This window comes from Lepidochelys kempii, chromosome 3 (assembly GCF_965140285.1).
Source record: "Lepidochelys kempii isolate rLepKem1 chromosome 3, rLepKem1.hap1, whole genome shotgun sequence".
Classification (NCBI taxonomy): Eukaryota; Metazoa; Chordata; order Testudines; family Cheloniidae; genus Lepidochelys; species Lepidochelys kempii.
This window is the reverse complement of record NC_136382.1, coordinates 197,846,668-197,866,980: the sequence shown is the minus strand read 5'-3', so window position 1 is coordinate 197,866,980 and position 20,313 is coordinate 197,846,668. Positions and strand designations below refer to the sequence as shown.

The 20,313-nt window shown below is 41.1% G+C and overlaps 1 protein-coding gene and 1 pseudogene across 3 annotated transcripts in view; one reads left to right on the top strand and one right to left on the bottom strand.

Moving 5' to 3' along the window:
* The window catches only part of KIF16B (kinesin family member 16B), a 243,748-nt gene that overhangs the window by 139,598 nt on the left and 83,837 nt on the right, over positions 1-20,313 (bottom strand). The window lies entirely within an intron of this gene.
* Positions 11,302-11,716, top strand: LOC140908346 (large ribosomal subunit protein eL28 pseudogene; annotated as a pseudogene).

Here is a 20,313-nt window from a genome sequence, read left to right as displayed (position 1 = left end):
TTACAAATACATGGCCTGATCCTGCACTCCTGGTGTACACAACTCCCACCAACTTAAGAGCATTATCAAACCTCTCAAGAAAGAGAAGTGCACCCACACAACTTGAAAGGGTCAAAGCAAGGGGTGTGCATGTGAAGGAGAGAATCGGAACAAGAAATGGAGCATGAATAGGAGAGCAAGTAGTGTGGAGATGGAACTGGTTAACTGGGGCCAAGGATTACACGCACAGATCTGTCCCAAGGTAATTTTCACATCACATGTACAAGTTTGTACGACTGGTTCTCATCATGTCTCTCTGATAGACTTTGGCTTGGCAAGAGCTGGGATGTTTGCTGGGCTTTTGATCCAAAGACTGTTGAAGTCAATGGGAGACTTTCCATCAACTTCAGTGTGCTTTGGATCATATCCTAATGCTCTCTTGTGGTGTACATGAAGAATGGGATGCAACTCCAAGACAGAGTATCTGTGGAGGTATTTTGATGAAGGAAAGGACGTGATTAACACTGAATTTAGAATTTAACCTTATACAAAATGAGCATTTTAAAAGCTAACGTAAGAAAGGAATTACAGTTACAGTCTGCACAGGATTTTACACCTAACGCAAAGTAATGGTGAATTTGTTTTTTCTCATAACAAACAAGCAATATACTTCTAGTGATATGGAACTGGGATGTGTGATTATATATTCCAAGAAACATACTTCTATATGGTTATAAATAGAATATGTGACACAATTATTCAAAAATTTGGGCAGCTAAACATTTATTTTTATTAAAAGAAGTGTAATGGAGCAATGTGGTTAAAGCACAAAGTATTTCAAGAGCTGCCTTGGAAGACACCAAAAAGAAAAAAAGACAATAGAAAGGAAACAGCACAATAATCCCAAAAGGATTTTCCTCCTATTTTCTGTAAAAATGCTAGACACCAGATGATTATATGGGCCATAACAACATGTACGTCAGGGTACGGCTCAGCAGGGTGGTATGAGGAGCTGTTTCTCTCCATTGGAAAGTTCTTCTTTCACATTTGTCACTGCAGCAGAGATCATAGCAGAGGCCACTCTGCAAAGGCAGAACATACTGCAGACTGGGTTCTAATGTGTTTTGGCACCAGCAGTTGTAAATTAAAGTAGTGACAACTTTAAAACAATACTTTTTATAAGAAATAATTGCACTACGCTTTGGTATTTTATTTTAAAAACCATTCTAGAGGGATTGGTATTTCCTGTTTCATAAGCAGGGCCCTATAAAACCATGATTTCACAGAATGCACAGAAATTGCTAAATTAGCCCAATACTGCAATCTTTCCACCTGGGGGGAGGCGGGACACAGGAGTGGGCACGTGGCTCTTAGTATATGACAGCAGCATGTCACAGCCCCAGTATGGGTGGGGACATGGAAGTTGGTTTTATGCTATGGTGTCACCATTTTCTCAGGTCCTTCCTCATAAGAGCAAGTGGACATTCAATCAGAGTCTAAAAGGTGGCAAATTCAAAACAAATAAAAAGGAAATATTTTTCATACAATGAGCAATTATATTGCAGAATTTATTGCCACAGGATGTCTCTGAGGACAAAAACTTAGCATGATTCAAAAAGGGACTGGGCATTTATATGGATAACAAACATGCAGAGTTATAGTTAATGCTAACAAATTTTGAAAGCCTATCATGACTTAAACCAAACCAACTATTAGGAATGAGAATGTTTCTTGCATCTTCCTCTGAAACATCTGGTGCTAGCCACTATCAGGTTGCAGACTGGACTAGAAGGACCTCAGGTCTAATCCAGTACGGAAATTCCTATGTGCATCCTTTGTAGCCACAAGCATTGAACTCTAGAAACCACCACTAACAAAAGCTTTACAAATATTAACTAAGTGGAAGAGGACTATGAAAACAACTGACCTTTAAAGTCAGTGAGTATCTTTCCAACTTAGCAACTTATTTGTGTTACTACAGATTTATGTTTTGAAGACTAACTTCACAAATAAGAAGACCTCAATCTTTAAAGCTCCTCAGTGCTCCTGTATACTGTAGCCCATTTACTAAGATCAGGCATGGTTCTGAGACCCTCAACAATTCACCTAGGCATAATAATGTGAAAAAGGTCACAATAGCAACTCTGAATCTAACATCTTTATGTAGCGCTCAATGTTTAGTTCTACAAGACAACATTTTAGTGGTAATTTTAAACAGATTGTTGTATTAATTTTGTGTGGGAAAGAGTTTATAATGGCTTTTCTGGTAGTTGATGAGAGCACTCTCATCTTACATTTTTCCCAGAAATAATTTGCTCATTTTCGCCAGGTCACTGACATCTAATACAGGTTTTCAGAGTAGCAGCCGTGTTAGTCTGTATTCGCAAAAAGAAAAGGAGTACTTGTGGCACCTCAAAGACTAACAAATTTATTTGAGCATAAGCTTTCGTGAGCTACAGCTCACTTCACTTATGGGAAAGCAAATTAAGAGTCTATTAAAAGGTCAACAAATAGCAAAAAATATATTCCTTTTGATCTCAAGTCAAATGATCAAAGATGTTACAAGGACAGAATAAGATGCCCTTTAAAACTATCAATTTGATTTTGTGTACTCAAAGCATAAAAAAACTGGCACTCTAGTACAAATGTCATTAGTAATTGGTTGTGTGTCATAACATGGCTATGGATTTTGATACTTTTCTTTTGTAATCTTGGTTCACTCAGGGCAAGAAGGGTAAACTCCTGTTATCAGGTATGTGAATCTGTCCTTAATTGTTTATTTCACTGAAAAAAACCAGCAGCTAGGCACACACTTAAGTTGTATTGCTAATGCAATTATAAATTAAACAGTATACTCAGTCATTATCTAATTCAGAATTTTTACTAGATACAGTGTAAAAGTCATGAGAAAAGACACAAAAGTCTATAAACCAGAGAAGCAAAAAGTAATTCTATTTATCTGATAAGAACAACATTAGGAGGTTTACAAAAAGCACCATGTGAGAATTAACAGCTCCTCAATCCAAATGTTGAATTATAACCATGATAGAAGGGCCTCCATTTCAGTTATAGAAGACAATGAAGTGCACAGATTCATGGCAAGAAAGATAAAGGTATTCATAAAATACAATGAGCAAACAAGAGCAATAGGAGATAAGGTATATACAGTGGGAACACAAATACCACCTCCCAAAAACATATTCCCTGGGGAAATGTGTTACTTTAGTGGTTCTCAAACTTTTACTATTAACAATCCCTTTCAGAAAGCAAGCCTCTAAATGCAACCCCCCTTATAAGTTAAAATCACATTTTCATATTTAACATTATTTTAAATGTTAAATGTATAACCCTATTGAATGAGTTCACCTTGTCTTAATTTAAAAGCGGTGAGAAAAACATTTTAATCTAATTATTGTTATGAGTATAAAAGTTTTTTTGGTTTGTTTTTTTAAATAGCTACACTTTAGGGGGAGAGGGGGGAAGAAACTGTCAATACCACTTTTCACAGCAGACTTAGCACCTCATTGCCACCCTTACTTCTGCCCTGCTGCGGATGCCAGCACTGCCTTCAGAGCTGGCACCTCTGAAAGGTGTGCAGCCGCTGCAGCAGGGCAGAAGTAAGGGTGGCAACAGGGTGCTAAGTCTGCCGTGAAAAGTGATATTTGTATGTTTGTTACTATCACTTTTCACAGCAGACTTGCTAGCTAGCTGGGTGACTGTGAAGAGCAGTATTAACAAACATACAAATAGCACTTTTCACAGCAGACTTGCTAGCATTACTTCTGCCCTGCTGCTGGATGCAGGCGCTGCCTTCAGAGCTGAGAGGCAACAGAGCGGCGACTGCTGGCCGGGCCCCCAGCTCTGAAGGCAGCGCCGCCACCAGCAGCAGCACAGAACTGCAGAAGTAAGGATGGCAATGCCATACCATGCCACTTTTAAATCTGTGTGACATTTAACCTTTGCGCTGGAAGGGGTAGTGACGAGGCAAATTTTGGGGTGGCTATAGCCCCTGCAAGGATCGTCGTCGTTGTCTCCCCTCCACACACCTTTGTGTCTGACTGTTAAATTATAAATTACTTTTTCCATCATTAGTATTAATTTTTCTTGCACATTTTAAAAAACAACAACATTTGTCTCAGATGGGATTCAGTAAGCAATCAAACATCCTCGGTAGGATCCAAGTGGGCCTACCATCTTCAACTGGGTAACATGCAATAAGTGGTCATGTTCACCAGCTGGATATGACATTAATTACCCAGACCCAGCTACTCCTCCAGCCCTGGCAGCGGACCGCTGTTCGCTGACCCAGTTGTTGCTCCCGCTGCTGACCACCGTTTGCTGACTGAGCCTTCGGCCGCTGCTCTAACATGCCCCTCCAAAACCAGTAACATTTTAATTCCCACGCATGCCCCTCTGTTTACCAAAAATTAGCCATGACTTTTGATGTTTCAGGATTTTAGTATGTGAATGAATACATAAATACATCATGGTAAACTTCTGCCTCTTTACCAAAATCACAGTGATGTCTGACGGATAGTACCATGCTCCAAAAATCACAGCTCTCATGTAAATGTAAAACACATCCACTACATAAATGAAAATGGCATAAAAATTAACAGGACAGAAAGGAATTTTTTCAGCTATTTTTCATGACTTCCAAGTAAAAGCCACTGACAGCAACAAACGAAGCCTAATACTGCTGCTTAAATTACAACCCTTCCAGGGCACCCAGGATGCATCAAACTTAACATTTTTCTGATAGAAAATAATTAGACTGTCCAACATACACTGGAATAATTAAAACTAGGCAAGTGGCCTAAGCTCTTGGAATATGTGACGTCATTAGCATTTGAAGTCAATATCTCTCTCTCTCTTTTTTTTTTTTTTTAAATGAGAAACCAACCAGGGCTGTGTGACATGGAAGTAAATCTGACTTTAACATGTATGATGTCCCTTTTAATGAAAGATAGATGAGAGGTAGCATCAAGACAAAAAAAGTTGAGTATACAATTAGGCTGTCTAGCTACTATTCTGAAAGTGTAGCATCAATAATGTAAACACAATTTCAATTATCATTATTTTACAAGGAGGCAATCCATAGCATTAAATCACTTGCAGTGAAAAAAAATCAAATTTATTTTAAAAATATAAAAAAAAATGAAGAGTCACTTTTAGAATTTACGTAAAACCACAGTGATTAAAAGCTAGAAAAAAATGTAACCTTCTTTCCAGGAATAATTTGGTCAAGTTCATTTACAATTGTTTTATGTTCTCAGCAAAAAAAGTATAATTTGGCTGATAAACTGAGGACTTCAGCTAAAAAACTGACAACTTTACAACAAGTATTTAAACCATTTATTGTCTTCAGTTTATTTTCATATTTTTCTCCTTTTTGTTTGCTAGGATGTATACTTGCTATTAGGCATCTTCATCTGCTTTACTGATACCCAAAAGGAAGGGAACTCATAATGTATCAGGATAAAGAGTCTTCTGCTCTCCTCTTTTGCCTAAGAATTTCTAAAGCAAAAATATAACAAAGAGAGCAAAGACTCTAAAGAGATGACTTAAAGCACAATTACAACACAGTTGATGAAAACTCAAGAAAGGAAGTGGAGAATCTCCACACAGTCAGAAATATCACACACAAACACGGCTAACAAGACCCACGTGAATTCGGGTCCCACTCGCTCAGGTTTGGGATGTGAAAGCAATGCCCCAACTCAAGGTGGGGGCTGAAGGGTTACACATGGTTGGATGTTGACATTCAAATGCATACAACTGATAATCATAATCAAATGGCGTGAATGCCTAGTTTTACTACCAATCCAATTTCAGGAGCAAGCAAACCTGTCAGGAAAGCTGTATGTGGATCTGTGGACACAATATTGTGCACTGAGCCTATTTACCTGAAGGTTCACACCTGGGCCTTGGGGTGAGGCAACCCTGAGTTGGCATAAAAGGAGGAGCATGCTCTGGGACTAGCTGATGCCCCTTACACTCTATGGCAGCCAGAGAATAGCCACCCAGTGTGATTATTGTTCACCTGGATGGGAATGATTTGCAATTTTATAATAAAATCAGGGCAAAGAAAAATTTGGAGCAGATCCAGGACTAATAAATTATTGTGAAATACTGCAGCAAAGAGCACTGTGGGGAGCTGCCAGGACTCCACAGGTTTACAAAGCCAGAAGGTGTGTAAATCGAAAAGGGGCTAAACTTGTAAGTGAACAGGAAGAATGAATAATCACCCATCAGAAAATATCATATGGGGTACCCACATTTTTACAGGTGATGGGGGTACAAATTGTGAATGGGGAGCAGATACATTTTTGGCCGATATCCAGTAGGGAATATTTAATTACCTGGAAACCCAGTCAAGGGTCAACCTGGAACCTCCTTGAGGCAAATATTTCGTATGGGTACTTGTTCGATAGGGGTAAGGTGCCCTGATAAACTGGATTTGGGGAAAGGCCCTTAACCCACACACACACAAAGAGGGTGGTAGAGTCCCAGCCAGGCTCGGACCAGAGAGGCAGGAATAATGGCAGCACTCTCAAATAGGTGGAAATGATTCAGGAAAGAATGACCTGCACTGTACAATTTATTGCCAAATATTTCCCAGATAAGTTAATAAAGTTATGACCTAATTAAACCATGCCCCTTGCATCTTGTCTATCTTCCTGCATGGCTGAAACAATGCCCTAAGTCTGCAAGAAGTCACTTTTCAACCTGTAAGATGCTTCTTTTGTCCTACCTTTTGCTTTCCTGGTCTATTTAGATTGTAGGCTTTCCAGGGCAGGGATTGTCTCCTGCTAAGCATATGTATAGCACCTAGAGCAATAGGACTGACTTCAGCTAAGGTCTGCAGTTTTGGCTGTAATAAAAATAAGTTACATTGAAAAACCCCAACATCAATAGAATGCCAAAGTTGCAAAGTTAATCACTGAAAGGTTCAAAAATACCTGTGCAACCTTAAGTCTGCCCCCTTGTGCCTATGCATTATGATACAGTCTTCAATTGGATAATTATATTTTTCCACAGGACTCCTGCATCATTCAATGTACAGAATGGACAGTGTTGAGTGAATGGGTACATTCCAATTTCTTTTTTTTAATCGCCATTCATTGTGTGGCCCCAGGTGTTATTTACTGCACATCTTTCAAACCTTGCACTAAATACTAAGTTAATAATTTATTCATGGATATTTCCACTTTATTATCTCCAAGAGTGAAACAAACAATGAATTTATCTTTACAACATCCCTGTAAGATAAGGGTCTATTGCTATCCCCATTTCACAGATGGGAAATGAAGGCACAGAGCAGTTAGGGGCAAAACTATCGAAAGTATTCACTAATTCTGGGTGCCCAACTTGTGAAACCTAGGGACTGATTTTTCAGAATACTTATGAGTTGTACAGCACTTTATTTATCCAAACCACAGTAGCATCAGACTTCAGTTGCAGTCATGAGCATTCAGCACTTCTGCAAACCTGGCCCCAGATGACTCAAGGTACTTGGAAAATGCAGAACATACAAACAATGACCAACTGAAAACTTAGTCCTTCCTTACCACCTAGGAAATCTGTGGCAGAAGCAGAGACAGAATCCAATTCAGCTTCCTTAACCTGAAGACTATCCTTTCTCTTTCTGCAATTCCCAGCCTCATTCACTACAGACTTTCCAATTTCTCCAACTAATGAGGCAGACAAGAGCCTCATTCACTACCCAACTTCAGTTCATTACAAGAGCACAGTCCAGCCTGTGCACTGAATGAGGCAAAGGTCCTGATGAAAAAATAGTGTGTGATCATGTCATTAAAGATTGGATTATACCACAGAGAGAAGGGGGACAATTTAAGGTTGCATGGGAAATTTAATTATGGCTTTTTCTAACTTAAGAAATGGACTTTGCAACCTTAACATTATTTTAACAGTTTTTTTAAAATGCAATTTCCTAATTTAAACAAAACTGAAAATAAATTCTTCTTGTGTAATAATATTGACCCCCAGTTTGGATCAGCACCAGCATCTGAATCTTTGGATCCGCAGCACAGACCTCTACCACTTAAACTAATGGACTGACTGGCAGAAATAGCGCACTGGTATCTTATGTGGACCAGTCACTAGACGGGGATGAGACACTCACTTTCCCAGGGGGTGGCACAGTTATTTGCTGACAGCAGAGAAATGTACAAACTCAGAACTCATGGGTTCAATTCCAAGTTTTGGAGGGGAGCATGTTCCAACAGTTTTACACCATTCTTCCTCTGTGACCCCAGCCTGTCTATCCTCCTCTGCTCTTATCTCACCTCCCCATTCCCGAGCTCCTGCCCTCCTCCCCTTTTACTTCCCTCTCACCCCTCGCCCCTGAAAACTCCTCTTTCCCCCATTTCTTAGCCATATGTATTTGAAACACATGCTTCTTCCTCCACACTGCCTTGGTGCCAGCACCGGGAGCATTGAGAGCACAGGAGAGAATCTCCTTCCTCCGACTTCTGCTGCCCATTGCCACAGTGACCCCAGGCAGCCAGGAAGAGCAGTTGCAGGGAAAATTCTGCCCAGCCCCTGCAGCCCTGTACTGGAACATGCTCAGTACAGATGGAATCTTTGGATAATTTAGTTAAACTCTATTAACTCTCTGCTGAGTGTATGCAAATTTTTCTTTGGGATGAGGGGGGGTTGTCTTATAAATTGATTGAATTTGGCAATTTTTTGCAGGGATAGCAAGAGACCCGTCCCTGACACCAGGTGACCTCTCCAGCCCATTCTTCTCCGACCTCCTCCCCCACCAAACAGCAAGTCACTGTTCCAACTGGAAGCCCTGGAGCTTCTCTATGCTTTGTTGTTTTGTTTTTAACATGCGCAAAATAATATATTCTTCTCTAAACTCATTCTTGACTAAACTACTTAAGCTGAAAGCATCAAAATAAATCAGAGTGAACCAGTGTGGCAAAGACATAAGCAACTGAGAACAGGGGCTTATAATAGGAAGGGTTAGACAACCTTAACTATAGGTGGGGCTTCCAGTTCTGCCAAAGATAAATACTGAAAATACAGGCCTTTCTGTTCTCAATGTATGAAATGCTGTACTCACTGAATAGCTGGATTACCCATTTCCCAGAAGTATAATATATTTGTTCACAGCTCTGGCAAGAGTCAAGAAAGGACTTTACTAATAAGAACATGATTAGGAAAAAACAGTGAGATAATGTTTGAAGGGTTTGAACTTTCGCGCATACCACATTGTCAGCTCCAATTCCCAATGGAAAAGTTTCTCCAGGCAAGCTTCAGGTGAGCTGATGAATGAGACCAGGATATACAGCACTTATTAAGACAGAGAGTAGATGTTTGCATTTTCCCCGACAACCAATAAGCAACTCTGTCTGACTTGTTTGGACATCAAAAAATATAACCACATTCCTTTGCTTCTCTTCTCACCCCAACTCAATTAAATCTTTTTCTGGGTGACTGTAATAAAAAGTCTAGTTAGATTTATCAGGACAAAGAACATTCTTAAGACTGTAATTAACAATTAAATGAAGGCAAAACATATTGCTATGTAACATTTGCATTGCTTTTCAAGTTTTGGTTCTCCCAAGATTCTTTTTTAAAAACAATGTCACCAAGTAGGCTGCTAGAATACCAGTTGTGTTGTTGGTGATATGATGTAGTTTCCAGTGCACCAATCTTTCATGCTTCAGTAGGGCAGCTTCTGGGGCTTTTTGTTTTAGCATGGAGATAACTGATCTTGCACCCTTTGATAGGGTTTCCTTTGAAGGAAGCATGGTCTCATGGTTAAGAATAGGCAGATTTATCGATCCTTACTTGGAAATGTATCTTCTTCAAGATGTAGTGTCCTCAGATTCCACAAAGGATCTTCACTCTGAGTGCTGCTTAGAAGTCAGGAGAGACCTGTCTGTCATTGTCAGTGCCTTAGCCCAGGACTCAAATCACCTTAATAGCAACTCTTTGAGGTCACCGCCATCTTGTTCCACCACACACTGGCACCGCTGGCTTTGAATGGTCGGTGGTGCCGATACCAATCTTCCAAACAGAAGATATCTGTCCCTGGGCACAGAAGCTTCTGTCCAGGCCTGCTGCTACCCTCCACTGTGCTCGCAGTCAGCAGCAGAGGGGACTAGTACAACTGCAGAAGGGGCAGCTGCTCACAAGGGAGCAGCTGGAGCTGCCAGAGTATTTCTTCTACTTCTGACCTCCACACAGAGAGAAGCAGTAGCATCAGGAGCCATCAAAGGAGAAGCAGACCCAAAGAGCTATTACAGCAACAGCAGCTCAATACCTCTTGTGGTCAGGGAAGAGCTGCAGCTACCCCAAACAAAAAGTAGCCCAGAAAGTGGAGGGTCAGTCCACCCCACCACAGTGCAGCTCAACAAGGTAGAGACTCCAGTGCACCTTAGCAGAGGACTCATGATCCCAAGTTTTTTCTGCATAGGTGGTTTTTAAAAATATAGTCATGCTAGCTCAGAAGAACCTGCTGCTGGAAGGAGAGTTGAGAATCAGTAAATACCCATTTATTTTTAAATTAGCTTCTCTTTGTGTACCAGTTTCCTTTATTCTTTAGGAAAGGTCAGCCATGGAGTTTGAGAGAGTGACAACAAGATAAGAAAACAGCAGAAGACAGAATCTTGCAAGGAGTTCAACTAAGAGAGGAAGAGCCGTTGAGTACAAGACAGCCCAAATTCCTCCATGCAGTTCGATGGGGACACTGTTCCATGTAGCATCAATTCTTGACTGCTGGATTCTTAGCCAGTGCCTGAGGAAGAAAATTGAGCACCCCTCTGGATCATTGTGAAGGCCAAGAAGTTGAGATGAAATACACATACAAAAGTGAAGAATTCAGAAATTGAATCTGACTGTTTATGGAGTGGGCAAATGGAAGTATCTTCATGTGGTGAAAACAAGCCTGAGTCAGTGCATCCCTTCAAAAGCAAAGCATTTGTTGTGGCTAAAAACAAAACACAAAAGCAAAAAAAAAAAAAAAAATCAAAGAGGCAAACACATGTCTGAAAATTTGCTGGCCCAAAGTAGCTCTCTAACAGAAAAAATCCTTTTTTCATATAGCATGTAAAAATGTCAAATATCAGGGGGCTTTTGCAAATTTTCCCCACAAACACTGATGTGCAAGAATTGAATGAACTCAACATGAACAAATTCTTCACTAAGAGTGTGTCCAGTCACCATGGACTAGGTTCTGCAGAAATGAAGTGTCATAAATATATAGAGGAGAAGACAGTTCAACTCTGATGATAGATAGGTCCACAACTTTAAGTAAGCTCTGAGTCTTACTCATGTACCCGAGAGAAGGGCGATGTCGGCCCACCTGCAGTGGATGATCGTTCGCAACAGCTCCAGCTTTCTCCACAAGCGGAGCAAACAAACCTACAGCACCAAGCCGAACAACCTGAAGGCCAGAAACTCCTTCCACTACAATGGGCTGATCCATCGCAAGATGGTCGGCGTGGAGCCCGCGGCACCTGGCAAGGAGATTGTGGTGGTGCTGAAGAAACGGGCAGGTGAGCGTAAGGCAGCCACGAACTATGAGAAGACTACCATTAACAAGAACGCCTGGGCTACGCTCAACAGCCTGCGTCACATCATCCGCAAGAACAACGACCGCAAGGATCTGTGCATGGCAGCTCTGCGCCGCACCAGCACTATCCTGTGGAGCCAGAAGCTGGTGCTGAAGAAGAGAACCTGGGCTACCAAGACAGTGTGAATGGCTAGCATGTCCCAATAAAGGGTTCAAACAAAAAAAAATAAAATAAAAATAAAAAAAACTGCTGATGGGAAAGCTCAATATCATTCATGGGTAAGCTATTCATCTGACTGACTGTTCAGCTACAGGATATAACTGAAGTCACAACTGCTATGCTGAAAACCTTCTGCAAAACAACTGGATCTCTTTTGCATCAAAAAGAGCACCCATGGTAATTGTAGGGAAGAGGCGGGAGGGTAGGAAATCCAGAATAGCTATCTGCCTCTTAACTCTCTATCCACAACTCAAGTCTAGCACAGCCACTCTGAATTTATTGTTGGAGAGCAGCCAGAAACTCAGCTGGAATGAATCAACTACAGGAGTTCTTTGATACTGTATAGATCCTCTGTCATTGGTCTTCCAAGGATAAGAATGAACTCACACTGAGCCCAGACTCCAGTAGATCAGCTGATCACCACTGACAAGATCTTGGATATATTCTGGACTGGATCAACTCAGCTATCAAGGTTGTCTGGACCATCTACACTGTGCTCTGAACATTTCAGTGAAGCTGCCACAGACCAAAAAAACATCCTGAAACTCTGAGTCCCTGTATAACATAGCAATCATGTCAGCCACTGGATCAAACTTGGAGAGCTATCAGGACAGCTGCAGAGAAAGGACATAACATTACCAGAACACTCACAGATAGATATCATCCATGCAGATTTCTGTGTTTGCAGTGATGGGTAACCCATCAAGACCATATGCTGAAAAATGTAGAACAGGTGACTCACTGTATTTGGGGAATATTCAATTGCATCTTTGAAGATATGCACAAATTCTTGTATGACAGTTTTCCAGGAGTTTGAAACAGCTTGGAAACAAAGCTGATGTTCAAAAAGGTCTTCTGCACCCCAGCCTGTGATGTTCATGTTTACACCGCTGAATATTCAGAAATGGACAATGCCATGAGCTACTGACATCTGAAGAGCTGGCCTCCTATTTATGACATACTCTGTGAGGATGTAAGTCTCTGCAAGACCTTCAATATTAGCATAACTATCAGTACAAGGGTTCAGAATACAAGGACTGCAAAAAGACTAAAACAACAGTAGCTACAATTCACAGTGCTCCAGTTGAATGTGAGAGAGCATTTAGCAGTGATGTGATCTGGCGACAGCTTGGATGCGTGGAGGGAAGGACAGAGGTGGAACTAGATAAGACACCAAAGGTTGTGAGCATAGGTGAATAAAAGGATAATGGATTTATTGGCAATGGTTCTAACGAAATTAAAAGGGGAGATGACAAGTTCAATATCTGACCTGTTGAGTTTAAGACAGGACATCCACGAGGAGAAATCAGACAGATATGGTCATAGCAAGAGAGCCAAGACCGCAACAAGCATCTTACCACAAAAATGGGAGAAAATTAATGCCCTTGCAATCATTTAGTGAGACTAGTCAAGACGAAAGCAGCACTTGCAAGAAAATTCAGTTGTGTCTAATTGTGACTGACAAGACAATTACAGCCAAAAACCATTCCAAGAAAATGACTTTGACAAATTTGAGATTCCCATTAAAATGACAAGGCACCCATTAAAAAGGAAGAAACTGATTCACTGTGTCTTGTACCAAAGAAGCTGCTTTCCTCATTACCCATGTCTGTTAAAGACTCTTTGTCTATATTGCATAATACTGTATATATTCCATCAAGTTTATGTCCTACTTTTATATGTTCACTGAGACTGAGTTCTTGTTCCCAAAATAATAGTAATTCTGAATTTTCTGCCTTTGTACATTTAAATTGCCAGCCATAGCAGAGCTTCGTTAGAAGCTTGCTATCTTTTGTGCTGAATAGGGAACACATCACTAATGCTATAGTAAAAAGAAAAGGAGTACTTGTGGCACCTTAGAGACTAACCAATTTATTTGAGCATAAGCTTTCATGAGCTACAGCTCACTTCATTGAATGCATAAAGTGGAAAATACAGTGAGGAGATTTATATACACACAGACCATGAAAAAATGGGTGTTTATCATACACACTGTAAGGAAAGTGATCACTTAAGATGAGCTATTACCAGCAGGAGAGTGGGGTGGTGGGAGAGAAAACCTTTTGAAGTGATAATCAAGGTGGGCCATTTGCAGCACATTTCCAGGAGTTAACAAGAACGTCTGGGGGGAGGAATAAACAAGGGGAAATAGTTTTACTTTGTATAATGACTCAACCACTCCCAGTCTCTATTCAAGCCTAAGTTAATTGTATCCAATTTGCAAATGAATTCCAATTCAGCAGTCTCTCATTGGAGTCTGTTTTCGAAGATTTTTTTGCTGAAGAATAGTCACTTTTAGATCAGAAATCGAGTGACCAGAGAGATTGAAGTGTTCTCCGACTGGTTTATGAATGTTATAATTCTTGACATCTGATTTGTGTCCATTGATTCTTTTACGTAGAGACTGTCCAGTTTGCCCAATGTACATGGCAGAGGGGCATTGCTGGCACATGATGGCATATATCACATTGGTAGATGTGCAGGTGAACGAGCCTCTAATAGTGTGGCTGATGTGATTAGGCCCTATGATGGTGTAGCCTGAATAGATATATGGGCACAGTTGACAACGGGCTTTGTTGCAAGGATAGGTTCCTGGGTTAGTGGTTCTGTTGTGTGGTGTGTGGTTGCTGGTGAGTATTTGCTTCAGGTTGGGAGGCTGTCTGTAAGCAAGGACTGGCCTGTCTCCCAAGATTTGTGAGAGTGATGGGTCGTCCTTCAGGATAGGTTGTAGATCCTTGATAATGCGTTGGAGAGGTTTTAGTTGGGGGCTGAAGGTGACGGCTAGTGGCGTTCTGTTATTTTCTTTGTTGGTCCTGTCCTGTAGTAGGTGACTTCTCGGTACTCTTCTGGCCCTGTCAATCTGTTTCTTCACTTCAGCAGGTGGGTATTGTAGTTGTAAGAATGCTTGATATAGATCTTGTAGGTGTTTGTCTCTGTCTGAGGGGTTGGAACAAATGCGGTTGTATCCTAGAGCTTGGCTGTAGACAGTGGATCGTGTGGTGTGGTCTGGGTGAAAGCTGGAGGCATGTAGGTAGGAATAGTGGTCAGTAGGTTTCCGGTATAGGGTGGTGTTTATGTGACCATCGCTTATTAGCACTGTAGTGTCCAGGAAGTGGTGAGTATTTTGTAATCTAAGAACCCAGTACTCTGAATGATGTGCTATAATGTGCTTTTATTAGAATGTTTAGGAAAATTAAAGAAAAATTGCCCTTTAAAAAGAAATATTAAAATATATAATCATTCACTATGAATTTTGATGTTTACATACATATGTAATGAGTCTCTCATAAAACCACAAAATCACCACCAAATCCTCCTCTCCCAAATAACCGCGCAAAGCAATAAAACTATCCTCTCTCGCTAGTGGATTCAACTTCATTGTAAAAAGAGGTACAATAAACATACTTTACTCTTCTGGAAGAAACTAACTTCCACTATTCAAAGCCACAAAGAAAACCACAACTGAGAAGAAACTTCCTAATCAGATTTTTCTCTGTCTTACTGCTTTAGGCCATATCACCCTCATCAATCAAGAAAACTCATTAAAGATTCTGCAGCTCCCAAGATCAGAAAATTGTTGTGAACAGCTTACTGTGAAATGCAGGTGCTGCGGCAGCAGCCCACGCAGGCATCAACAGCTCTCTGAAATGAATGTCAATTAAAAAAGCAGATGCAGAATGCAGAACTATCCAAATGAGCAAATACTGGCATAGTAAAGCTAAAATGATGGGAAATTAATGATGCTATTCCTTTCAAGAACACTGGAATTACAGGACCAGTTATACACCTTACTTCCTGAGGAAACCACAATCCATCGGTAATCTTTCCTGAAAACACCAGCCTAGCCACTATGGATGTAGAAGCCCTCTACACCAAAATTCCACACAAAGGTGGACTACAAGCCGTCAGGAACACTATCCCCGATAATGTCACGGCAAGCCTGGTGGCTGAACTTTGTGACTTTGTCCTCACCCATAACTATTTCACATTTGGGGAGAATGTATACCTTCAAATCAGTGGCACTGCTATTGGTACCCGCATGGCCCCACAGTATGCCAACATTGTTATGGTTTACTTAGAATAACACTTCCTCAGCTCTCGTCCCCTAATGCCCCTCTGCTACTTGCGCTACATTGATGACATCTTCATCATCTGGACCCATGGAAAAGAAGCCCTTGAGGAATTCCACCACGATTTCAACAATTTCCATCCCACCATCAACCTCAGCCTGGACCAGTCCACACAAGAGATCCACTTCCTGGACACTACAGTGCTAATAAGCGATAGTCACATAAACACTACCCAATACTGGAAACCTACTGACCGCTATTCCTACCTACATGCCTCCAGCTTCCATCCAGACCACACCACATGATCCATCGTCTACAGCTAAGCTCTACGATACAACCGCATTTGTTCCAACCCCTCAGACAGAGACAAACACCTACAAGATCTATATCAAGCATTCTTACAACTACAATACCCACCTGCTGAAATGAAGAAACAGATGGACAGAGCCAGAAGAGTGTACCCAGAAGTTACCTACTACAGGACAGGACCAACAAAGAAAATAACAGAACGCCACTAGCCATCACCTTCAGCCCCCAACTAAAACCTCTCCAGCACATCATCAAGGATCTGCAACCTACCCTGAAGGACGACCCATCACTCTCACAGATCTTGGGAGACAGACCAGTCCTTGCTTACAGACAGCCCCCCAACCTGAAGCAAATACTCACCAGCAACCACACAACAGAACCACTAACCCAGGAACCTATCCTTGCAACAAAGCCTGTTGCCAACTGTGTCCCCATATCTATTCAGGAGACACGATCATAGGGCCTAATCACATCGGCCACACTATCAGAGGCTCGTTCACCTGCACATCTACCAATGTGATATATGCCATCATGTGCCAGCAATGCCCCTCTGCCATAGACATTGGTCAAACTGGACAGTCTCTACGTAAAAGAATAAATGGACACAAATCAGATGTCAAGAATTAGAACATTCAAAAACCAGTCGGAGAACACTTAAATCTCTTTGGTCACTCGATTACAGACCTAAAAGTGGCAATTCTTCAGCAAAAACAGACTCCAATGAGAGACTGCTGAATTGGAATGAATTTGCAAACTGGATACAATTAACTTAGGCTTGAATAAAGACTGGAAGTGGATGGGTCATTACACAAAGTAAAACTATTTCCCCACCCCCACCCCCCACTGTTCCTCAGATGTTCTTGTCAACTACTGGAAATGGCCCACCTTGATTATTACTACAAAAGGTCCCCCCCGCCCCCGCTCTCCTGCTGGTAATAGCTCACCTTACCTGATCACTCTCGTTATAGTGTGTATGGTAACACCCACTGTTTCATGTTCTCTATGTATATAAATCTCCCCACTGTATTTTCCACTGAATGCATCCGATGAAGTGAGCTGTAGCTCACGAAAGCTTATGCTCAAATAAATTGGTTAGTCTCTAAGGTGCCACAAGTACTCCCTTTCTTTTTACCATTATCCTAGTGACACCCAGAAGTGCCACAGCAAGTAACGTTCTGTAAGCACTTCCATTATAAACCTTTAACAGATACAAATCATTATTCAGGAAATTTGGTCTTCGTTCATAGAATCAATTTAATAAGTTAAAACGTTTGATCTTTGACTTTGCACAGACAAAACTTCCACTGATTTCAATGTATGAAGTGTTGTAGCTGTGTTGATCCCAGGTTATTACAGAGAGACAAGGTGAGTAATATTTCTTCTTAGACCAATTTCTGTTGGTGAGAGAAACAAGTTTTCAAGCTTACACAGAGTTGTTCTGTAGGTCTGGGAAACTCAGGGCAAGTCTACAGTTAACACGCTGCACCAATGCAGCTGAACTGCTGTAGGTCAATTCATTAGAACACTATCAGTCCTCATCCTCCAAGAAACCTGCAGAACACTTTCAAAAGACAAGCCTGGGAGCTTAAAGTCATAACTTTGCTAGACATTAAAAATCATGACTGAATAGACACACTGGATTTATGGTTTATTACAACAATCTTTCACCCACTTCCAACTGCCCTCCCAGCTGCTTCCTCCCGCCCTTTCTTTGCTTCCTACGACTCCAGTGGTGCTTATGGGTCCTTCACCTTGAAGGGTCTTATAGATTGTGTGTTAACTGCTTATGCTAAACAATCTGTTCCAGCTTGTATTTAGAAGTGACACATTGAGTTAAGCCAGTTGTAAATGTGGCGGTGGATTGCAGGAGGATAAAAGGGAAGTCTCATGGTTAAGGCAGTTTCTCATTTTAAAAGTTAAATTTTGCAAATATTTCACTAGTTTCCTTTGTTTATTTCTTTTGCCAATGTACTTATTCTAGAAAGCCACCATTACACGTTTACAGTAGTTAGCTTCAAATTCTTCTCTCAGTCCTTATCTCCCTCCTTCCCTGCCTGCTCTGAATGTAGCAGAAGTTGCACTCACTGCTCAGGGAGACTGAGCAACACACTGAGAGCATGGGCTACACGGTGATGTTCCAAAGGAGTTACCTAGACCTCAGCCTACAGTGGTGCTTTGAGAGGGATGGATTCAGGACTATGAGGGTCCACTGGCAAAATCCCCTGTAGAGAGAGAGGGGCAATAAGAGTTTCTATCTAGTCCTCACCACCATATCTTTGATGTTTCTCACAAAGAGGAGACTGAGCCTGAGATTAGGTGACTTGACCAAACTCACAAAGGAAGTCTCTGGCACTCAGAAATTGAATGTTGATCTCCTAAATCCAGTGTCTTAACCACAAAATCTCCCCTTCCTCCAGTTGGGAATACTCTCAGGCTGCAGTAGTGGCGATAGTGGTTGTATTGCCAATCTGAAAGGTGCATTTATCCTCTAGCAGATGTTATAAACATAGTCTATGTACTTGAGCAGTGTATAGGGCCAAAGCTTCGTCTCTAAATGCATTAGAATCGCAATACAAGTCCAGGATATGCTTAGCTGCCAGTTAATACACATATTAGGTACAATACAGCATTATATATTTAAGCTCCCCAAGTCGTATATTACTGAACTACTAAACACATCCTGGAATGTGAATATAATGAAGTGGCTCTGGTAGTTTACATTAGTTTAAACTAATCTCACTGAACAGATATTTCTATACGACTACTGGAAATAATTAATTTGAAAGGAGAGGGGGAAAGTGTGTGTTTACATCTTTCTTTTGAAATGTTAGTGTTTAAGAGTTTCTTCTTCCTCCCATACCCGAGTCTAAATAAGATTGCCTGTTCCACTTCGCCTCTTTCCTCTGCTTCTCTCCAGAACACTTACTGCTTTGCTTCTTTAGCAGATAGGCTGCTATCAGAGAGTTTATTGCTTCTCTTTAAAAAAATTAAAAAGGTAGATCAGGAGCTTACTCTGTTTTCAATTTAGCAGATTTCCACAAGAAAATGAATGGAAAAGCAGTCCAGATCCCCAGAAAAAACTGCTGAACAAGTGGCATCTGGGCTGTAAAAGGAATTTTCAAAGCAGCTCTCTCCCCCATTTGAAAAATGCATGCAATCCCCAGGGATGGATTAAGGCTAAGAATGGCCTAGATAATCCACAAACATAGTGGTCCAATCATAAGCAGGCGGCTGGCAGCCAGACACTTGGGAGCACAGACATTCCCAGAAACTTGAGGGCCCTCTTTGGAATGCACAGCCTGAATCAACTAATTTATTCAATCCAGCCCCTAATCCACTGCTGGTGAGTTCAGAAATTGCTACTCCCAACTGTACTTCTCCGATAGCCCAGGTGGTTTTAACTTAAAGAAACCCTTTAACCTGAAATGAAAACTAATCAGAAATGTAAGACACCACTGAGTTCGACTATCTAGTAGAAAAGGGAAGTTTGAAGTGGTCCGAGCACCAAGAAGGCATTGCAGGCAGCTGAAGGGGAAAGAGAAGGGAGTTTTCCTAACAAGGTCAACTCAGTTGGGCGGGGGAGACTTGGAATCAGGCAACTATTTCTTCTGAAATCCACTTCTGACTGCTGCAGTCCATGTTCCCCTGGTGGCTGGGCCACTTTCAGTAATGTTTGTATTGGGGTAAGAGCTATGGGTAGGTCAGCTCCCAATTTCCCTTTCCTCTTCCTCCTCACAGATGCAAGTCCATATTGAAACTGGACAAGGCACCAAAAAATCATTGTTGAGTGCAGTGAGGAGGAGGAGGAAAGTGTTTTCCTAGAGGAAATATGCTATGCTCCAAGAGCAGAATTGAAATCCTTTATGTTTTTCTAATTATTTTACAATACTTGTATCTACTGTATTATTTTCCCCTCTTATTAACATATGCATATGAATAAGTACCAGCAATCAGCAAGTGAGATGATCCCGTGAGGCATTAAGCATTGGTATGATATCATCCAAAGATCCAGCTGGTATAGGAGAACATTGTTTTGGATAATCTATGTCCAAACTCTCATTCAAAATCTGTATAGTTTGTAGTGGAACAATAGATACTGGGCTGGTAAAACACATCCGATAACCCTCTATTCTATACGTGTCACACTGAACAACTACTTCAGAACTATTTCATCCCAAGTTTTT